The following is a 7,512-nucleotide window of genomic DNA, read 5'->3' on the forward strand; positions in this document are numbered from 1 at the left end:
TGAAAGATAGCGATAGATCATTAGAACTCTATTTTCCAATGCTCTATTTTTGCACTGCTTCTAGTAAAACAAGTGTAACTTCCGTACATCATCAAATCAAACTTAGTCCTTTAAACCATGTCATCAGGACAACCTTAGGAACATGTTCTCCATTGCGCATCATCTAAAACTTCCTCAGCTTGTATGCATACTAAGATTACTGACTGCCATTCTTCCATTCTTAATAGAATTACTGCTATGTTGACATCAATGACAAATATAGTCATGAATGCAAAATATCAATACTCTACAATGCTTAGGATACCCCCCAATGTAGTATCATTGGCACTCATGCTAACAAGAATGTTACTGGTGGTTTTTCCTAAATTGGGTTTCCACGTTAAATCTCGATGTCATACTTGTGTGAATGTTATTTGAGATGTTTTATTATTTAATGTTTTACATTCCACAAGTAGGTTACTATTGGGACAAAAACTGCAAGTTTATGTTACAGTTAAGTTGTTATAGAGACCGAGTGGAGTAGTGAATAAATCCGAGTTTTTCAAAGAGGTTTAAAGTTTGTTTGAAACATCTGGACAGAGGCATTATCACTCAAAACAAGCTGTTGAAGTATCTTCAGATCTCCAATGTTTGTAGGAATTTGGCTAGAAACATTGTTTCCTATCAAAATATAACACCTCAGGGCTGTCAGGGTGACAATTCCTGCCGACAAAGGGCCTTTAATAATTTGAATTCCAACTCTAGTTTTGTGGAACCAAATGAGTCTAGAATAACAAATTCCAGAACAAAAATTTCGGAATAGCAAATCCCGCAATAGAAAATCTGGAATATCAATTCCAACAGCCAATCGGACTCTTAAAGATGCGAATGTTGTAGATGTAGATGTGTAAATAGATTCAATTTCGTGCTCTAGATTGAAGTGTTTGTGAGAATGCTTCTATAAGAATTAATTACATATATTTTTTTAAATACTAAGATATAACAATAAATCACATAAATAGTATACATACTCGTCACTAGTGAAAATATGAGAGTTATCAAAATTTGAAATTCGATGTTCTAAACTTTGGGATCCAACCTTATGTAGCTCAAGTTTAGCTCAAGTTTGAGCCTATCCATTTTGAGATTTACTCAAAAAATATAAATATAGAGGAAAACATAAATACGATAAATTGATTTAAGAATATGTATAGGTAAGAACGAGGGAGATTGCAGACGAAAAATAGAGAACCTGCTGAGACGTTTAACCAGTTGATGAAGGTAGGAGCCAGTCTTACACGATAGAAGTCAAATGGGGTCCAGGAAAAGCCTACATTACGATGGTAAGCTGATATCAAATAGAGAGAAGTTTTTGAATTTTATAGGCACAAGGGAGCAACTGACAGCTGAAATCGAATGCAGAGTGATAATTTGTTGTACATCGCATCCCATGGACATAGCCTTAGAAATGCAGAATGTAAAGGAGAAAAGATTGTGAAAAAATTGACATGAGAAATGTAGAATGGAAAGTAGAAAATATAAAAATCAAGATTTTTAGCAGTCATGAATTTTTTCAACCATTTTCGAAGGCGTTTGGTAACTCGGAAGTGCCATGACTGCGGTAGAGGTACTTTTATACCATGTCTCTCTCTGTTGAACTTCAGCTCTTTTGCTTTTGACGTAAATCCGGACGAAATTGAACATTTTGATAGCAACGAAGGGAATGGAAATACAGATGTACAAAAACAAAAGCAGTTGAATGTTATTTCAGAGGTCTTAGGACTTTTAAGCAACCCAGAAACAATCATTAGTGGAGATCCCCAAATGTATTCTTCTTTGCTACAGGACTGCATTAAAATGAATTCTCTGGCAGAGGGGAGAACCGTCCATGCTCGAATGATCAAAACCGGATATAAGCCTCGCAGTTTTGTTGGAAACCGTTTGATTGATATGTATTGTAAATGTGGAAGCATGGTTGATGCACGCCGAGTATTTGACAAAATGTTTGTTAGAGATGTCGTTGCCTGGACTAGCATGATTGCAGGATATGTACGATGCGGGGAGATAAAGCATGCACGCCAAGTGTTTAATGAAATGCCTCAACGAGACGTAGTTGCTTGGAATGCACTGATTTCAGGGTATTCGCATCATGGCCATGGGGATGAAGTCATAGAACTCTTTTGCCAAATGCAACGGATGGGTTTCAAACCAGATCGCTATACATTCACTGGGATTATTGCAGTGTGCACTAGTTTGGCAAATGAGTTGCTGGGCAGTCAGGTCCATGCTAAAATTATTAGAGTAGGAGCAGACTCCTCTACTTCTGTAGCCAATGCCCTTGTGGATATGTATGGTAAATGTTTCTGTATTGCGGATGCACGCCAAGTTTTTGACAAAATGCCAGACCGAGATGTTGTCTCATGGGCGACCATGATTGCTTCCTATGTCAAATGTGGTGATGTAGAAAATGCTCGTTTGGTGTTTGACAATACTCCAGAGCAGTACGAGGTTGCATGGAATACAATGATAGCATGTTATGCTCAACAGGGCAAAAATGGGGATGCATTAAAACTTTTTAGGGAGATGTATCTTGCAGGCCTAAAGCTGGATTATTTCACATACACAAGTGTGATAAGTGCATGTGCAAATCTTTCAGCTGTGGAATGTGGCAAGCAGATCCATGCCTACATTGTCAAAACTGAATTAGAACACCGAGTATCTATTGAAAATGGTCTTTGCTCCTTTTATTCCAAATGTAACAACATAAGCAATGCTCGGTACATATTTGATAAAATCACCAACCCAGATGTAGTTTCTTGGAATGTAATGATAACAGGATATGTCAATCTGGGTATGCTAGAGGATGCACATAAATTATTTGATAAAATGCCAGAGCGCAGTGCTTTGTCGTGGACTCTGATGATAGCGGGATATGCACAATATGGTCATGGTGAGTTGTCTTCAAAATTGTTTTGTCAAATGAGACATGGAGAAGTGAAACCCAATCATTTCACCTTTGCTGGCATTCTTAGTGCTTGCTCAAGTCTAGCTGCTCTGGAACATGGAAAACAGGTTCATGCCCAAGTCGTTCAGATTGGTTTTGAATTGTCTCTCTCTGTAGGAAATGCGCTTGTTACCATGTATGCTAGATGTGGCCTTATAGAAGGTGCGTACCGAGTATTTCAAACAATGCCTGAGCTAGATGCCATCTCTTGGAATGCAATGATAGCAGGATACGCTCAACATGGCCATGGAAATAAGGCATTACAACTTTTTGAACAAATGCTATCAATAGGTATACGGCCTGATCGAATCACCTTCCTTTGTGTTCTATCAGCCTGCAGCCATGCAGGGTTAGTGGAACAAGGACAGAAATACTTTGATTCCATGACTCAAGTCTATGGTGTTCCTCCTGGAACCGACCATTATGCCCACATGATTGACCTTCTTGGACGTGCCGGGTGCTTGGATGAGGCAGAAAACTTGATTAGTGAAATGCCATTGGAACCTGATTGTGCTGTTTGGGAGGCCTTGCTTGGGGCTTGTAGAACCCACGGCAATACGATTTTAGGAATGCGTGCAGCAGAACACCTTTTCAATATGGAACCACGAAATACAGCAACATATGTACTTCTGGCCAATATGTTTGCTGCCGCTGGAAGGTGGGAAGAAGCAGCTAAGGTGAGAAAAGTTATGAAAGACAAGGGAGTGAAGAAGGAGCCTGGATGCAGTTGGATTGAAGTCAAGAGCAGAGTACATGCATTCTTGGCAGATGATGCATCACATCCACAAGCACTTGAAATATATGCTACTTTGGAGAGACTAGTGGTACAGATGAGGCAGGCAGGTTATGTGCCTAACACAAATTTTGTCCTGCATGATGTGGATGACGAGCAGAAAGAGCATTCTCTATCTAACCACAGTGAGAAGTTGGCCATTGCATTTGGTCTCATGAGTACTCCTAGTGGCACAACAATCCGAATAATAAAAAATCTCCGAGTGTGTGGTGACTGTCACACAGCCATTAAATTTATCTCCAAGATTGTTGAACGTGAGATTATTGTGAGAGATGCCAATCGGTTCCATCACTTCAAGGATGGATTGTGTTCCTGTGGGGATTACTGGTGATGCCAGTTTTCTAGTCTACTCTTCAAAGCAGGGCACTGCATGATATCTGGTTTATGAAATCAGTTCTTGAAGAAGAATAAGCGTAGTTATTACGTGCTCAATTTGGTATATTTTTCATTGAACTTGGGCAGACAAACATATCATGCTGCCATCACATGGCATCTATACAGAGCATTTGGAAGGAATTCTTCCGGCTCAAGTCAAAAGGGTGGCATAATAGAATGCTACTGCTTTTGTTCTCCAAGATGACATATGCAGCACGTTCTATCTTTTGTCACTGATTATTTAACATGATTTTGATAGGTCACATGTGAGGATCAATTCTGGAAATCCTGAACATGCTTTATTGGTTCTTAATGTTCTGTATGTGAAGCCCAATGGTCACATGACCATTCACCTTCTCTCTTCTCCCCATTTGATGGTTGTATATGTTTCTATAAATGAGTATCTACATGCCAGGGATTGTGTTGTGTCAGTTCAGCGTTAATAAAGATGTTCCCTGCCTTGAGAGTGGACATAGGCATAGTTGCCGAACTATGATAATTTGCAGTGTTGTGTTTTGTCTATTATTATTGCGGTCTTAGATATGTTTATTTATTTTATCTGGTTGATTAAAACTTACAATTGGTATCAGAGCTTGGTTGAAACCAAAGAGCAGATATGGAATACGGCGAGACTCTTATTTTGACTTCAACACAAGTTGTAGCAAATGATTGTGTGTCAATAGTGGAGCATCTTCCATACTACCTCGCACAGGGAGTTTAGGAAACCTTTGAAAGCGGCAATTTTGGTAAGGTATTTCTTTCTGATGATAGATATCTAAATATTGTTGAAAAAGGAGACATTTTGTTGAAATTAGCCAATGGAAACAATTGGCTGCTACGGGATGTTAAGTATGTCCCTCAACTTAAATATAATTCTATTTCAGTCAGGCAGTTGTTCTCTCAAGGTTGTAATGTCAGGTTGGAATCCAATAAATGGCAGGTGACAAAAGGCTCCTTATTAATTGCAAAAGGAAGTAAAATAGATATTTTATATCTGGTAGAGATTCTCAATGAAGTGGGACCTATCCGCAACAACAGTGTGAAGCATTGACACAAGTTTCTTAGTTATCCATATCAACAAAATGTTGAAAAAGAACAACTGAAATGCAAGGTAAGAAATTGGGAAATAGAAATTAGAAAATCTGATTGAAAAAAAAATTGAAGTAGTATATGGTGAGGAAAGAGTTGCTGCTGTTGAATGTGAAATTGTGCCAATGGAAATAGATGAAGCAGATTGTTTAGAAAAGAGCAGCAATATGGCACTGTGTTCAGCACCGAATAACGGAGAGCTTGTAGAAAATGGAAAGGAAGAGAGTGCAAAGGAATACCTGTGCAGTGCCAATGATGTCAACTTTACGTTCAGGAGACAATTTATTCATCTAGAGAAACACAACAGTAAAGGTGAAAACAATACAACCCTTGAGAGACGACATGGTTTTTTGCCAAGAAAGCAACTTTCCATAATTTCTAATGGATGTGGTTGGGTAGACCGTGATCTCAGGTCTCAGGAATTTAAGAGAAAGGGGGAATTGCTGTCTGGTTTGACATCTCATGTTGAACAGCTAGACTGGGCTTCTATAAAAGGAGCTACTCAAAAACAGAGAGCACCACGGTATTTTATCACAGGTTGGAAAGTGGCACTTCGAGTCTTCATCCCCTCCGCACTTGTGGAAACTAGAGAAGTGGCATTGGTTCAAGAACCCAAGTGGGATAGAGTTAGAAGTAACTTGTTTGTAGGCACTCTGCCACAGGAGAAAGTTTTGGCAGAGGAGAAAGAGACTAGGCAGTTGGCTGACAGTCCCATGCAGCATAAGGATTGGGAAGAACTTTACCTCACTCCTTATCAAGTTGAGCTAGATCGCAGGGGACAGCAAAGAATGAGTATTGTCCCTTGGTTGTGTGGGCAATTAAGCATTTACCCAAGACTCAAATCCAATGGAAGGATTTGGAGGAATTTGAATCACCGCATCAAAAAACGTTCTGAGCAAATTGATGTATTAGAAATAGAAAAGAATCATTTGCAGTTTGTCTTGAATCTTAGGGAGCATGATACAAATGTTATTAGTCTCGGACTTCACAAAATGGAGAAGACAAGCTTGACAGGGAACATGGTGACCTGGGCAGAAGGTTATTTTGTGAGGTTGATTCAGAGCTGAATGGTCAAGGGCTCTGTGATGATCCAAAAGATATGAGAGGGACTTTACAGCAGCAGTTTTCCTTTGATTTAAATGGAAGGAGCACTGACAAGGTCGTTGTTGGTGAAGAGGAGGGCAACACTATCCCTCTGCCAAGGAAAGTTAATAAATAAATTCTGCAGATAATTGGAGAGCAGACGCAAGAAGAGGACGAAGATGTTGACACAAATGATCCTGTTGTCAATGCCTCTGCTCCAAGTGTTGACACTGCGGAAGATAATAAACTCATTCTCTATGACAATGGACCACTCCAAGTTTTGATGGAGAATGTTTTTAAACACCAAGTGCTCCAGGTCGGACTGCAAATACGCTTGGTGAAGTTTGAGCTTGGCAATCTTCCAGTGCTCAAGGGAGTGCAACAGATTAATTGATGCTTCAAAATTTATAAGAATGAAATCCAAAATGTATTGGCAGAGGGAAAAGGAGTGATTCTTTCTAAACAAAGGGCTTTGGTAGAGTCTACAAACCACAATACATTGCACCTCGCCTTTCAAGCTGACCTCCTTAAATTGGCTAATGTCAAAAGGAGATTGAATAATGTTTGCAGGGTTATGGAAACTGAAGATTCAAAATGGCCTTTGAAGGAGGAGAGTAAAGTGTGTAAAAATGGCGTTCCTGAAGAAGTGGGAGCTGATAGAGCCTTGTGCCTGCAACATGGCCTGGTGTTAATTTACAGTGTTAGGGATGTTAGTTCCGTTAAAAATGCTGCAGGAGGAGGAGCCAATGGGGAGAGCGGCTATACCAGATCACCCCTGGCTCTATTGGGCCTCCACCAATGACTTCAGGTTCAGAATTTCTTTGCAGATCAGAACTGTATGAAAAACTGTCATGATGCTGCAGAGTGAGTGGATTTGGACCTCAAATACTCTTGCATAAGTGTCAAAGGATGATGTTCGGAAAGATGTTATCCCTGTTGTAAAGCTACCTGGAGTTTTGAGTTCTCTTTTACAAGTTATTGATGATTGGCGCTACATTGCTAACTCAAGGATATGTGCAAAATTGATGAGAACTAAGCTTTTGGAAGCAAATAGTGCCTCTATAGGATTTGGATGTGAAACAACGAGCCAAATTGATCCACTATCTCAAGTCAGGATAGGCATTGATAATGTGACTTTAGACAACAAGGATTGTCTGTACCTTGCAGTTGCAGATTAGATAAGGGATAT

The 7,512-nt window shown here is 39.6% G+C and overlaps 1 pseudogene across 1 annotated transcript; it reads left to right on the plus strand.

Moving 5' to 3' along the window:
• The first annotated feature begins 1,082 nt into the window (after window positions 1–1,082).
• On the plus strand, window positions 1,083–4,644 carry LOC149570365 (pentatricopeptide repeat-containing protein At1g25360 pseudogene; annotated as a pseudogene). Its single transcript, XR_016362929.1, has 2 exons — window positions 1,083–1,322; window positions 1,402–4,644. The product of XR_016362929.1 is annotated as a pentatricopeptide repeat-containing protein At1g25360 pseudogene (transcript).
• The last annotated feature ends 2,868 nt before the right edge of the window (window positions 4,645–7,512 follow it).

Source organism: Cupressus sempervirens, chromosome 3, assembly GCF_028749045.1.
Source record: "Cupressus sempervirens isolate cs-2001-9-10 chromosome 3, ASM2874904v1, whole genome shotgun sequence".
NCBI classification, from domain to species: domain Eukaryota; kingdom Viridiplantae; phylum Streptophyta; class Pinopsida; order Cupressales; family Cupressaceae; genus Cupressus; species Cupressus sempervirens.